Source organism: Berghia stephanieae, chromosome 3 (genome assembly GCF_034508935.2).
Source record: "Berghia stephanieae isolate SIO BIC M18660-M18661 chromosome 3, UCSD_Bste_1.3, whole genome shotgun sequence".
NCBI classification, from domain to species: Eukaryota; Metazoa; Mollusca; class Gastropoda; order Nudibranchia; family Aeolidiidae; genus Berghia; species Berghia stephanieae.
The window spans coordinates 50906887-50922820 of record NC_088362.1 but is presented as its reverse complement, the minus strand read 5'-3'; the positions used below and the strand labels follow the sequence as shown (position 1 = coordinate 50922820).

The 15934-nt window shown below is 37.0% G+C and overlaps 1 protein-coding gene across 1 annotated transcript in view; it reads right to left on the bottom strand.

Annotated features, from left to right (window-relative positions):
- Positions 1-15666, bottom strand: part of LOC144969273 (sodium-dependent phosphate transport protein 3-like) — a 35494-nt gene extending 19828 nt beyond the window's left edge. Inside the window, exon 1 of the mRNA XM_078908385.1 lies at positions 15417-15666. The gene's annotated coding sequence lies outside the window, so the exon portion shown is untranslated. The remainder of the gene's footprint in view (positions 1-15416) is intronic.
- Between the last annotated feature and the right edge of the window lie 268 nt (positions 15667-15934).

The window sequence follows — 15934 nt, the reverse complement described above, 5'->3', positions numbered from 1 at the left end:
TAACCCAACTTGAAAAAGTCAAAGGCCAATCTGCAGATTTACCCATAGTAACTATGAGGACAGAAAAAGCGTTACAAAGCATGATGGTAGGGAGCAAATGGATAACATTGAAGAGAGATGGAGCATACAAAAACTGAAGATTTTCTTTTACCAGTTAACTTTCGTTCTCTGGAAAGAGGTGTTTTTTAAGTTTTGGCCAGAAAACTCGTCCTTCAAATATCGATCTATTTAAATGACCCTCATCTTGGCAAATACTCATCAAACCTGGGACCAGCCAAGGTCATGTCTTCAAATGATAAAAACGTCCGTTAATTAACAACGGCATTGAGCCTCTTATGGACTATTCCCCTTAACCAGTTAACTGCCGTACACGGGGAAGCCATGAATTAAAAATTTGGCCAGAAAATTAATCCTTCAAATATCGATCGATTTAAATGATCCTCACCTTGACAAAATTCTCAAACTTTGGACCTCGTGAGGTCCCAGGTTTAAGAGATTTTGCCAAGGTGAGTGCCATTTAAATCGATCGATATTTGAAGGACGAGTTTTCTGGCCAAATCATTAACCGACACGGTTTTCCAGAGTCCGGTAGTAACCTGTTAAATATGCTGTGCGCTTGGCAAAGAAACTTACGTACAACATTGCCATCCGGAAGTTTGACGGACCAACACACAAAACTGTGTAACCGTGATGGTTTATAGTCTGGTTTACACAAATTTGTGAGAATTACTCATAAACGCGGATGGCAAAAGAACTAAAACAAAGACCTGAGTGACGTCAACTTCATTCTATCAATATATGTCCAAAAAAAAAACAATAACAAAGACCCGAGTGACGTAAAGTATGTTCTATCTGTACGTAGTTTTGATATGATCTACAGATGAGGCCACAACCGAAATCGGTTAACAGATACGCCGCTTAATTGTAATGATTTCTGCGTAACGGGGCTGTTGCGATGAAAAATGAAAAAAAAAACCAGAGCATTTATATAGAGCAATAACCACAAAGGCTTCTTCCGCACTAGGACAGAACTGTCCAAGGACGAATTTGTCCTGTCCCACTGAAGAAAACTTCTATTCATAAGGGGTACCGCACTAGGACAGGACTGTTCCAAGACACACCTCGCGTATTAAATGCATTATCAAAATGGATGAAATGGAGGTTGCATGTTTCTGTGCATTACTACGTAGAAAAAGAGACAAATGGAAAGAGGAAATAATATTGGGTGCATCCTTTAATGACCCAAAGATTGCTCGAGGATCAAATCCATAGGCTATGGTGATCTCCGATCTTATCCTAAAATGTTTTTCTTGGAATCACCTCACTTTACCCAGGTGCAAATGATTACCAGTTCGCTGATGAAAGTAATCTTTGACAGACTAGCGTCCTTTCAAGAGGATAATAGAGGGTCTGCATGGCTCGGCGGTACGGTCTTTGCTTCGTACCCGAAAGGTACCATGTTCGATCACTGCGCTGTGTGGCCTTGAGCAAGTCACCTGCACTGCGGCTGACACCTGGGTCATTCCAGTCTTCCTTGGAATAGACCCTCGAGAAAATTTTCCTCAATGGGATGAATAAAAGGAATTTGTTTTTTAAATTTTAAACTGTTATCTGTCTGCTCAACCCTACAGAAACGTGGATAAGTTCCGGGTCTATAAGTTTAGGAGGCAGGATGGCCGAGTGGTTAGCGCGTTGTACTCTGGACTTAGTGGTCCTGTGTTCGATTCCGACCGAAGACAATTTGCACTTTCCAAGAGCACGAAATTTTACTCCAATCACTCACTCCAATCAGGTGTAAAAAGGTACATGTCAAGCGGGGATAGTAATCTGCGATAGACTAATTGTCCTGTGCAAAGGTTTTCAATCAAATACGTTTATTGTCCGCTTCACGCTATTGAAATCGGGATGACTCCTGCGCCATTGGCTACAAGGCTCTAAAGAACTTAATTTGTCTTACAATGAGCCCAAGTGGCTCAGAAGGACTTACTTAAGGACAAAATATTTTCATTGAGAATTCCCGAAATAAATAACGATAAAGATAATTGATCACACAAGTTACCGATTAGATGTGCGACCGGTTTTAGACACAGCGATCGGGGGCGTGGCAGTATAAAAAAATGGACAATTGTTTCGGATTTTCGCTGTTTTGACGTCAGATTCGTGATCAGCGTCAAATTTACAATATGTTTGATACCAAGAACTATGTCATTACACCAAAAAATTGATGAAATTAGAAATATATTTTAATTAATAGTGAGCTATGTGGCCGACAGAACAGTGCCCCCCTCCTTGCTCTGTGGTGGAGCCTTGTGGTATGACTCTCGCTTTCGGATCGGAAGGTCCAGGTTTCGAGACCCGCTCTGAGTGGCACAGAGTTGAGTCCTTGGGAAAGGCTCTTTACTCACATTCTCTCACCGTACTCAGGTGTAAAATGAGTGCATTGCCGTTCGTTGTCTTTGTCGGAAAAAAAATTGTAATATCGCCTGACAGGCGTCATGTCTCGTCCTTCATGTTTAGTATTGCTGTTGGCTTGGGGCCCCTTGTAAAGCGCTTGAGCACGTCTAGTGGATATTGCGCCAAATAAATGCTGTGTTATTATTTTTTTAATAATATTTTTATAAATTTTGATTGAGGAAGAGGTAGATGAACAAAAGGTTTTGTTCTTGATCACCGTAATTTTTTTTCCTCCTCAACCGTTGACGCGACATCACGGTTTAATCTTGACACACACATTTTATTTAGGATTGGCAGATGCCAAAATGCCTTGACTACGAGATGATAGGCGTCGGTATAGGATAGGATAGGCTGTAACCTGGAATCATAGTCTACCAAAAAATCCCCCCAAAAGAATGAAATATAAAGAGGTGGATGTTTGAAAAGGGGGGGGGGGTGGTTGTGCGGGTAGTCCCGAGGAGTGCCCGCTTAACCTGTCACGGGAGCACTGTCGATTTTTGTATAAATTATATAATAATAATAATATAACAATATATATTGATAATGATGATAAAATAATAATAATAATAATAATATGATGAGATGATATGATGATGATGATGGATGATGATGATGATGATGATGATGAGATGATGATGATGATGATGATGATGATGTGATGAGATGATGATATGATGATGATGATTGATGATGATGATGATGATGATGATGATGATGATGATGATGATGATGATGATGATGATGATGATGATGATGATGATGATGATGATGATGATGATGATGATGATGGTGATAATAAATAATAAAACTTTATTGTCGACAAAATGGAAAAATTTCCGTGGTTTACGTTGCTTTTAAAATAAAATCTGATTGCACATGTTATGCGTATTGGAAAAATACTCACGACATCTCCATCGGGGTATAACATACTAACAAACAAACCGTGTAACCTCGAACGTTTATAGTCTGATTGATGTAATTTAGTGATAAGTTTGTCTAAAACCAATTACAACGTGTTGAGTGACGTCAATTTGGTTCCTTCTATACATATCCAAGAACGTTACTCACTCCATCCGCTCTCTCCTCCTTCAATACATATGTATCTATTTTCTCTCATCACTTTCTTGTGCCGCTATGCATGTGGTCTTGTGGTATGACGCTCGCTTTCGGATCGGAAGGTACTGGGTTCGAGTCCCGCTCTGAGCGGCGCATAATTGAGTCCTTGGAAAAGGCTCATTACTTGCATTCTCTCACCTTTTTCACGTGTAAAATGAGTACCTCGCTGTTTACAGCGTCGTCTCTGTTGGGCAACAAGTGTAATATCGCCTAACAAGGGTCATGTTTCGTCTAACATATATGGCGCAAGTTGTTTTGTTTTTTTTGTTATTTTGTTGTTTTTGTTTTTTTTTTTTTTTTTTTGTTCTTTGTATACAGCACCTCTCCCTCTCTCTCTCTCTCTCTCTCTCTCTCTCTCTCTCTCTCTCTCTCTCTCTCTCTCTCTCTCTCTATCTATCTCTCTCTCTCTCTCTCTCTCTCTCTCTCTCGACATGCTACATTATTGTAGCCATTACTACAGATGATGCTGGCCCCCATAAACGTTGAGCTCTGTACCCGTGATGGGCAAGTCTGGGTCTCTATGACCCGATCCCTGCGTCAGTCGCAGATGATTTTTGCCCACACTTCAATATAATTTTTTGGCTTTTCATTAAAAAGAAAAATGCAGTTCATATGCAGACTTTTCAATAAAAAGCATCATCCAGTTTATTGACTCAAGGGATTTTTTAAAGTTTTTGTATAGTACTGTTAGCACAATGGTTCAAAAATAATCTTGTCAGAAAAACTTAAGAGAAAAGAAGAAAATGGATTTTTTCACATCTGCAACCAGTATGCATTTTTGTAGAATTGAATTACACTTAAGTATCATATCAATATGCTGAGTGAATAGGCAATACGCCTTAAAATGATCCATAAGACAATTACTTTTGTTTTAAAATTCAATAATACACATATTTTATAGTAAAAATTCATTCTTTAGTTTACCACAACATAATCATGGACAGCGGAGCATGTAATAATTCATTATGCCTTTCAGAGGATTGCCATATCCACAAATTTGCAATCGTATTTCTTTAGGAAGTTATATATATGTATTTATAGTATTGAAGAAGATAAGTAAAAAGTTGTGTTTTTTCTTGTGTTTCTCATAAGGAATGAGCTTTTAAGCAGATTGTACGTCTTTTTTTTTATTTGTGGCTTTGCATATATGGTGCAAAAAATTTACAGTTAATGTGTCTAAATGGGAAAGAATTTGATTTAGGATGTGTAATACATGAGCTGAGTGTGTGATTATCCAATGCGGGCTAAAGTGTCATTGTCTTGCTTATAAATATAAATTTTGTAATTAAAATGGTTAACTAAAAAAGATTCTAATTCGAGAAATGTACTTCTTAGACAGAACATGCGATTAACCGGTGTAGACTTAGGCACTATAGTCTTGATTATAATTATCAAGTGTAGAAAGTTTGCGATTACAACGATTTTAAATAATAAAGAATCCGATTCGAGAAATGGTACACAGGGGTAGAATATGCAATTGGCCGATGCACACTTAAGCATCATGATCTTGTTTATAAAGTGCAGAAACTTTGCAAATAAATAGATAAAAGAGAACAGAATTCAATTCGATAAATGGAACACAAAAGCAGAATTTGCGAATACCCGTTCCAGACATAAGCACCATAGTCTTGTTTATAAAGTTCAGAAACTTTACAATTAAATTGGTTAAATAGAACAGAATTGAATTCGTAAAGTGGAACACAAAAGTAGAATTTGCGAATACCCGGTCGAGACATAAGCGTTATGGTCTTATTTATAAAGTGCAGAAACTTTGCAAATAAACAGATAAAATAGAGATTAATTCTATTCGAAAAGTGGAACACAAAGGCAGAATTTGCGAATACCCGGTCCAGGCATAAGCGTCATGGTCTTATTTATAAAGTGCAGAAACTTTGCAAATACACGGATAAACTAGAGATTGTTTGTTTTTGTTTTTAGGGTTTTACGGCGCTTGCAACACATTTAGGTTATATCAGCGCCAGTAAAAAGGAAGAAAATAGGATAGTAAAAAGTTCTAGAATTACAATTAAAGCACCCAAGAAAAAGTAAGACATAGGGGAACTGGGAACAAATAGGGATCAGATGTAGATTCCAAGCGCCTACCACCAATGTACTTAGTTTGAGATCACCTATAAGTTTCATCTGGACACAAGCACAATATCCAACAAAGAGGAATACACTCAAATGCTTACATTATACATTGAAATTAACAAATATAATAATACATAACAGAGAGATGATTTACAGGGGAAAAAATATCGTCTCCCAAAACAATAACTATGCATTTGACTGTTTCCCTCCCAGCCAGGACTCCGACCAGGGCCAGGACAAAACCAAGTGATCTCATTCCAAGACAAAGACAGAAAGCATGTTAGAAAACAGATATAAGGGGATAGAAGACACGATAAGTACCTCCCTGCCCACTGTGGAGGTAGGGAACAAACTAGAGACTATTTGGATTCGAAAAGTGGAACACAAAAGCAAAATTTGCGAATACCCGATCCAGACATAAGCGTCATGGTCTTATTTATAAAGTGCAGAAACTTTGCAAATAACCGCGGATAAGATAGAGATTAATTCTATTTGAAAAGTGGAACAAAAAAGCAGAATTTGCGAATATCCGGTCCAGACATAAGCGTCATGGTCTTATTCACAAAGTGCAGAAACTTTGCAAATAAACGGATAAAATAGAGATTAATTCTCTTCGAAAAGTGGAACACAAAGGCAGAATTTGCGAATACCCGGTCCAGACATAAGCGTCATGGTCTTGTTTAAACGAAACACTGCAATACAATAATTAAAAATATATGTTCATTGAGTAATTAAGCTAAATATGCCGAGTTCAAATAGATAACTTGATGCGTGAAATTTTGGATAATTAGCTGTTTTTATTCCCCACCATTTAGATTATCTGATTAAGTTTATAATTGAAATACACACTTTATGTCACTCATCAATGTTTTGCAATAAAGGGGAGTGTGTGTGAACCTGAGCAAAGAAAATTATTTGAGAGAGAAATGTAATCAATGAGCGAAACAGTAAGCCATGCCCTTTTTTCTAGATTAAAATGAAGTATTATTCAGGTATTGATCATGCTTTTCAGTTTGTAGTTGAATTCTAGAATGGATTCTTTATAGTTCTCAGTATGTCAGTCTTTAGGACACCGATTACCCTAATGCGGCCACAATGTGACGGCCCGTTAAACGCAGAGTAGAGTACTGTTGTTTGCAAGTAATGCTATGGTGTTAATAGGATATCTGTCTCCTATTAAAATAGATTGTGTTGGATTTGGGATTAAATTCATTCTTCTTCGGATTTTGGGATATTTAATTTTCATGGATTGTGATTGTGATTTTCAAGACTATTAATGTAAGTAAATGCCCAAATAGATATTTTTATTCATTTGGTCATTTTTTTTTTTTTTTAGTTTTGTTTTGTTTTGAAGCATTTATTATAAGAAATATTGTACATATACACCAAAGACTATATCCTTTCAACTACTTATCATTATTATTATTATTATTATTATTATTATTATTATTATTATTATTATTATTATTATTATTATTATATAAGTCCATTCCAATCATGGTTGCCCAAATAAAACTGGCGATAGAATCCCGACTACCTGTCTAAACGAATGTTGTTTGTAAGATACATACTAACTACGCGTTCACTATCGGGGACAGAAAACATGCGTTTGGTTTTATGAAATTAAAACAGTAGTCCCACATTGTTCTTTGATGTTATCTGTGGTTGCATTTCGTTTGAAACTTATACATTATATTGTGTTACATTGATTACAAAATATTTCTGGTACTCGTATGCATGTGTAGTCAACGGACCACCGTTCAATCGTGTTCTTTATTATTTTATCATTAATTTTGGCTTGGCATCTTACATATTATGTGAATTTGACAGGTTGTTATGGATGGTAATTATAACATTAAGTGATTTTTTACGGCGTTTTAAATGTCTTTCTTGCATTCATTGCCAAGCACCTCCACTTTTCTGTTACTATTTTAACGATCAGCTGATTTTCTCTTGCCTCCCCTTTAATTTCACGTACTTTTTTTCAGATCAAGGCGTGTGCCTGGCTAATAGGAGGTCAGCACCCCACTCACCGTGAATGGTTTATTGAACACAAAGACTTGACAACGGCATCACAACATTTGTATATCATTATCCATCCGTTATTTTGTTTAGATCGCAGTGAGATTGATGCAAACATCAGACAGCCCGCACTGGATATCACTGAACTACAAAGGAATTTTTCTTTGCAATTTTTTTATAAATTTGCGTTATTTAAAAATATATTTTTGTGTTTTATTACTTGATTTTTTTTTCTTTTAAGTGGTGCGCTCCAGCTGTTGTTCAGAATTAATTTAAGATGGATTAATATTTCATAAGTGAAAGATGGAAACAAACGATACATAATTAAGTATGCATTGTGCAATCGATAAAAAGGACCAAAAAGTATAATTGTATAATTCTATTACATCTAGTATATAATCAGTCTGAATCTATGCAATGCATAATTATACGACTGTCTTTTGTTTCATTTCTGCGACTGTGTGGTCAAGTTGTATGACACTCGCCTTCCGATCGATAGGTCCGGGGTTCGAGTCCTGCTCTGGGCGCGTATAGTTGAGTCCTTGGAAAAGGCTCTTTACTCACATCATCTCATCTACTCGGGTGTAAAATGAGTACCTGGCCGTTAAAGCATATTCTCTATCTGAAAAAAAAAATATGATATTGCCTAGTAGGCGTTAGGTCTCGTCCCACATGTTAAGTGTTGCTGTTGGCTAGAGACCCCTTGTAAAGTGCTTTGAACACGTTTAGTGGATATTGCTCTAGATAAATGCTCAAGATTTTTTTTGTTATTTTGTGTTAGGGGTTTTACGGCGTATACAGATTTTGTATTAATGGCGCGTGTTTTTCTGGTTTTTCTCAGCTGTCCCTCTATCAAAAGTTGTAAAAGTTTCTGTCAACCTCCAAATCAATTTGTCTTAACTGAATCTAGAGTTTGGACCGTGTTGATGCCATATCAAAAAAAGTTTTCTTCTTTAAGACCTATTAAAAGAAACTACTTTAAAACCGCTGTCATAAAATTCGAGATTTTACACTGTAAAAAATAAAAATAAGTTACAACTATATTCTAGCGAAAAGTAACAACACAGAAAGAGTTTTCAAAGCAGACTGCTTGTTCAAGGAGTTTTGACACGAGGTTGCGCGACTTCCCCCATATCACGGTGAGCGCAATCCAATCGTGCTCAATTGGACCCAAGTATAGGGAAAGATTGAAAGGTGGAACATCAAATTTACTCTCTCACCGACGAGGCAATCAATGATATAACAAGGAAGACTAGAAAAGGCATGCTCCAACCTTTGCAAACAGGAGGAAATGTACATTTTATTGGATAGAGTGATGCATGAAACCTTTTCATAGTTGTTCCATTTCTCATTTACCTCATCCTAGTCATCAGAATGTGATGATTGTTGTGTCCAGTATGTCTTTCTTGTTGTTGATGCTGTTGTCGTTGTATTTGTTAATGCTGAACACGTGTACCTATTTGTAAAAACACTGTGTCATAAATTGATGATAAATTTCTACTCTTGACCAGTTTACAATAAATTTCTGTAATCATCTTTGGCATAAACACAAGCTATTTCTATAAATGTAGCAATCAAAATAATGTTGGAAGCGCGTAATGTTCACTTTCATTTGTATTTTCATCAATAATGTGTATTGAAAGTTATAAAATGTAGATGTCTGATAGTTAAGGATTGCCATTCGTTCCTTTATATTCAGATACTGTACGTATATCGTTTATGTTTCAATTAACCGAACATTCCATTTTAACGAATTCCTTCAAAATGGATAATCGGAAAATTCATAATTTTGATACTGTAAATCATCTATGAGTTACGATCCTTACCAGTTATCGATTTTAATATAGCTGTTATAAGCGAAATCCTTTCCTATTGTTTTACAATCAATGAAAAAATATTTTTTGATTAAGACAAATTGATTCAGAGGGTCATACAAAGTTTTGCAGCTGTGCATTGGGGGACAGCTGAGAAAATGACGAAAAACACGCGCCATTTATTAAAAACCTGACTATAGTCCTTTTCCACGACCAGTAAAAAGGAGGCTGATGGAATGAAAAATATAATTTCAATTAAAAGCGGGGGTCCCAATAACTCGGTAGATCGCTCGTTTAACTCTTTCCTTACCAGCTGTTTTTCAGAATTTTTCCTAAAACATCATACAAAATTGGATTTTTCTTCACCCAAACAGAAAAGCAACAAGTACATTCTATGTATAATATTGTTCAACTAAATAAGCTCTACAACGCAGTGTCAAGTTTTTATAGCTTTTATTATCTTTAAAGTATGTGATATACAAAAGAAATTAGAATGGAGAAATTGTTAATTTATATCGTAACGAATGTGACGATTTTTTTTATGGGTGGTAAGGAGAGGGTTAACACGGAAAGGGATCGAGATCGATCCAAGGTGCAATCGAGATTCTTTATTGACACTACCACCCCCCTCTCCACCATGCAGTGATTGGGTAGCTGAGTCTGTTAGATCTGGTGGAAAGTACTTTGCGATAGACTAGCGTTCTATCCTAGGGGTAGGAAGCAATTGTTATTGTCCGTTTCACGCTATCGAAACCTGGATAAACTCCGGTCTATTGGTCTAATGGCTTTGAAAGACTACTACTTTTTTCAGTGAAAAGTGCCTTTAAAAATATATAACAAAATGGGAGTGGTTAACTTTTTATGTTTTTGTATTTAAGGGTTTACACGGCGCTTGCGACTCTTTTAAGTAATATATCAATAGCAATATTAAGATTTTTTTTGTGCGGTTATGTGGTCTTGTGGTATGACACTCGCTTTCGGATCCGAAGGTCCTGGGTTTGAGTCTCGCTCTGCGCCTAGTTGAGTCCTTGGAAAAGGCTATTTACTCACATTTTCACATCGTACTCATTTGTAAAATGAGTACCTGGCCGATAACGGCGTTGTCTCTGTCCGAAAAAAACTGTTAAACTGCCTAACAGGCGTCATGTCCCGTCCTAAGTGTTAAGTGTTGTTGTTGGCCAGGGACCCCTTGTAAAGCTCTTTGAGCATGTTTAGTGAATATTTCGCTATATAAAAGATCTATTTATTAAAGATTTTCAATTTTTAAAAACACACAAGAAAAGTAAGACAAGGGGAATGGTTCAAATAATAGATTTAGATTACAAGACCATATCATCCTTGTGCAAAGCTTGATCTCACTTGAAAGTCTTATCTAGCCATAAGCATAAGATCCCACGAAGAGGAACACACCCAAATGATTACATTATAGATAGAACGAAGTTGACGTCAGCCAGGTCTTTTGTTATTGTTTTGTTTTTCGTTTGTTTTGGGGGGGTAGGGGGGGTTGTTGTTTTGTTGTTTGTTTGTTTGTTTCTTGCCATCCGCGTTATATAATGGATAGGACTATTCATTTTAAAGTGGTCTCGATAGATTTTTTGACCAAACAACACATGTAATTTATGACACACCTTCAAACATGTTCGGGCAAACATGGGTGGTTGTTTGTAAACAATAACGTGAATGAAAATTGACCTCATACCGCCAAATGAATTGACTAGTTATCACATGATTTTCTTGATCATATTATTATAAACATTTACGTTTACACATACACCTATTTCTGTGTTTGTTCTATTGATCAAGCGGTAGAGCAGAGTGTGTATTTTATTAAAACACATACCATCGATAGTAAAACCTGTGTAGTTTGCTATGTTTACCAACCAGTGCCCTTGTTTACATTATGACGACTGTCCGACAGGTGTGGTCACATCCTATGTTATCTATGGGTGTGGTTATCTCGGTTTCTGTTTTAATATTGCTTTTGGAATCTACGCCAAGTCGAATCCCTGTTTGAACCACTTCCGCTTCAATAATGGTCACCTTCTGTCTTTTATGCCCCCTATATCTGTTTCTCAACTTGCTTTTTGTCTTTGTCTTGGAATGAGAATACTTGGTTTGTCCTTTCCCAAGTCGTAGTATGGTTTTGGGAGATGATATTTTTCCCTTGTAAATCATTTCTCAATGGGCATGATCTATATTACATTTCCATGTGCTCGAGGTCATTGGTCACATTGGAATATGTGATCAAAGTGACCCACATAGTGAAAAGTGTTCACAGTTTTTGAAATATTTAACATCACGATCGGTCATTTTGTTCAGCTTGACACATGGGTGTGTTCACAAGTTTTATAAACAAAGCAGCGTGTTTACTTTTTCTGAAGAAATATTCAATCGTTGGACAGCAATACAGCATGTGATTGATGACTTGGTTGGACGAAACATGAATATAGATAGTATGCGCTTGGCTAAGAAGCTCATAACATTGCCATCCGGAAGTATAAAGGACCAACACACAAAACTGTGTGAATCCATGAACGTTTATAGTCAGGTTAATCAGTTCAGTGAGCATTACTCATAAACGCGGTTGGGAAAAAACGATAACAAAGACCCGAGTGACGTCATACTCGAACTATCTATTGATAGTATGCAGATGACGTCACTCAGGCCTTTGTTATTGTTTTTGCCATCCGCGTTTGTGAGTTGTTCTCACTAAACTGTATTTACAAGACTATAAAAGTTCATGGTTACACAGAGTTTGTGTGTTGGTCCGTTATACTTCCGGATGGCAATGTTGTGAACTCCTTGGCCAAGCGCATTCTATCTATAGATCGCTCCCATTGTGTATTGTTATATTTGTTGTTTTGAATGTATAGATAGAATGAAGTTGACGTCACTCAGGTCTCTTTAATTGTTTTTTGCCATCCGTGTTTATGAGTAATTCTCACTAAACTGTTTTAACCAGACTATAAAAGTTCAAGGCTACACATAGTTTTGTGTGTTGGTCCGTAATACTTCCGGATGACAATGTTGTGAGTTTCTTAGCCACACGCACTCTATCTATAGATAGTATGCGCTTGGCGAAGAAGCACACAACATTGCCATCGAAAGTATAACGGACCAACACACAAAACTATGTGTAACCTTGAACGTTTATAGTCTGGTTAATACAATTTAATGAGAATTACTAATAAACGCGGATGGCAAGAAACAAACAAACAAACAACAAAACAACAACCCCCCCCCCCCCCAAAACAAACGAAAAACAAAACAATAACAAAAGACCTGGCTGACGTCAACTTCGTTCTATCTATAATGTAATCATTTGGGTGTGTTCCTCTTTGTGGGATCTTATGCTTATGGCTAGATAAGACTTTCAAGTGAGATCAAGCTTTGCACAAGGATGATATGATCTTGTAATCTAAATCTATTATTTGTTCATGGTTACACAGAGTTTGTGTGTTGGTCCGTTATACTTCCGGATGGCAATGTTGTGTACTCCTTGGCCAAGCGCATTCTATCTATAGATCGCTCCCATTGTGTATTGTTATATTTGTTGTTTTGAATGTATAGATAGAATGAAGTTGACGTCACTCAGGTCTCTTTAATTGTTTTTTTGCCATCCGTGTTTATGAGTAATTCTCACTAAATTGTTTTAACCAGACTATAAAAGTTCAAGGCTACACATAGTTTTGTGTGTTGGTCCGTAATACTTCCGGATGACAATGTTGTGAGTTTCTTAGCCACACGCACTCTATCTATAGATAGTATGCGCTTGGCGAAGAAGCACACAACATTGCCATCGAAAGTATAACGGATAGGATCCGATAAATAAACTCAAAATAAAATTATATAATATCAAAAACTGAAAACTGTGACGGTATAAAACAGATGATTTACAAAAGTATCACCTCTCAAAAAAGGGGTTAGGTATACATTGACTGTTTTCTCTCTCGGTTTACAGATATGCAGGAAGAAGAAGAATTTTACAGAAAAATATTATCCATTACAACAATGTTAAATCAGACCCAAAATTGGGTTCGGCTATCAGACCTGCTAATAATATGTGCTCGTAGATACCAACCATTCCTGAGCAAAAAAAAAAAAAAGAAAGAGAGAGAGAGAGAGAGAGAGAGAGAGAGAGAGAGAGAGAGAGAGAGAGAGAGCAACGAGAGAAGGGTGAGAAAGATGTAAGAGGATTGATTGCACGGCAAGAGTGACCTCCTGAGCCTGTCATGGAGGTAAAAAGACCTCAATCCGTGAGAAACCCTTAGTTCCCGATAAATTGACAATGGGACCAGTGGGAATAGGTGATGGTTTATTACTGTATTTGAATCAAGATGAAGGCAAGTATATAAATAAAACAAAAAATAAAGGCAACTCTTCCATATCACCCCCCCCCCACTTATCTATCTATCTATCTATCTATCTATCTATCTATCTATCTATCTATCTATCTATCTCTTTCTCTCTAACATCTAAGATACGCTGTGCCCCAGAGTTCCGGGCACAGATTACACAGGACTAGTCTGTGGTTCCGGGCGTTAAAATCCAAACAAAATAAATACCTTTATTTATAGACACAAAATTTATTTGATTAATAACATTAATCCTACCAGTCCGGTTAGGGGTAGCTGTATGAAATGGGCTCCTCATAGATAGTATGCAGATGACGTCACTCAGGCCTTTGTTATTGTTTTTGCCATCCGCGTTTGTGAGTTGTTCTCACTAAACTGTATTAACCATACTATAATAGAACAGTTGATTCATGTGTTACCAACAGAGTTAGTTGTGTGTTGGTCCGTTATACTTCTCGGATGGGCAAATTTTGTGTGTGGGTACTCGATGGCTTCCTTGGCCAAGCGCATTCTATCTATAGAGCTCTTAGAATAACCGTCACTATGTATACACTCGGGCATCTATTCACACCCGAGGAGGACTTCCGCAGTTTCACAGCACTTTTATATCACTTAATCTTTTAGCCATTGTGGATTTTCAGTTAGTTTCAATGTCCAATAAATTAATATTACTATTGAGGATAAGTTTCATTCTTACAATTAGTGTGATTTTTCAAATTTCAAATTCAATATCTTGCTGAGTGGTGGTCCTTTACGACTCCAGCCGACGCCATTATTCTGACTCCCATCAATTTCGATATTGCAAGTTATGACGAACAATAATATGTTTCATCGGGTTATAGTATGTCTTTGTAGGGTTGAAAGAGGCGGGGGGGGGGGGGGGGGGGGGTTCGGGGGACGAAAGTCCTTCCAATTTACCTTGTTGCTCACCTGGGTTTGATTTCATTAACCCAAAGAAAGAAGGAAATTGACCCCTATCAAGCCACTTAAACGACGAGTTTTCTTTATTTTCATGGTTCAAAAATTTTCAGTCGAGCGAATGTTGTGCCACCATGTTGGTTAGTTATCAGATGTGTCTGAGAGTCCCGCGGGTGTTCTAACCCAAACAAAATGAAGACACTAATTTAGACGAAAAAATTTATATATTTAATTTTAATCCTGCCAGTCTATCTAGATAGTTTCTTTTTTATTAATAAAACTTTAATTTTAACTCCAGTACGTTTTCCAAAAGTCAATGAAAGGGCGCACCTTCTGTGTGTTGCTTTGGTTTGTTTTGTTTTTTGTTCGGTTTGTTATGTTCAGAATACGACAATGTTATAGATAATAATAGTATTGCGACATGTACATACATGCAGGTCTGACATCCGAGTACGATTATGGGCCTAGTTTAACAGTTGTAACGGACAATACATTTTTTGAGATTTCCATGATAACAATGAGCCCATAATGAATTGGGTTATCAGACCGGCAAATCAGTGCACGTCAGCCTATTTGGACCATGTAACAATATATTCTTTAAATTATTTATTTTTGGTAAATAAATGAGAGAATCCATAATACTCACTGCGAATCTGGGATGTATTGTTATCCTTTTCCTTCACTGATAAGAAATGCAACTGCACTGGGCTTTGATTCAAGAATAATAAGACCCGGGAGAAAAACACCCCAGTATAGATGCTGTGCGCTTGGCTAAGAAAACTCACAACATTGCCATCCGGAAATATAACGGATCAACACACTAAACTTGAGTCCAAACAGAGTAAGCCCATCGTCAGCCCGTCGCCGGTCCGTGCCCGTTTTTGTTTTGTTTTTCACGGGTCTGAACAATTTATAGATAGTATGCGCTTGGCGAAGAAGTTCATAACATTGCGATCCGGAAGTATAACGGACCGACACACACAACTATGTGTAACCATGAACGTTTATAGATAGTTCGAAGATGACGTCACTCAGGTCTTTGTTATTGTTTTTTGCCATCCGCGTTTATGAGTACTGCTCACTGAACTGTATTAACCCGACTATAAACGTTCATGGATACACACAGTTTTGTGTGTTGGTCCGTTATACTTCCGGATGGCAATG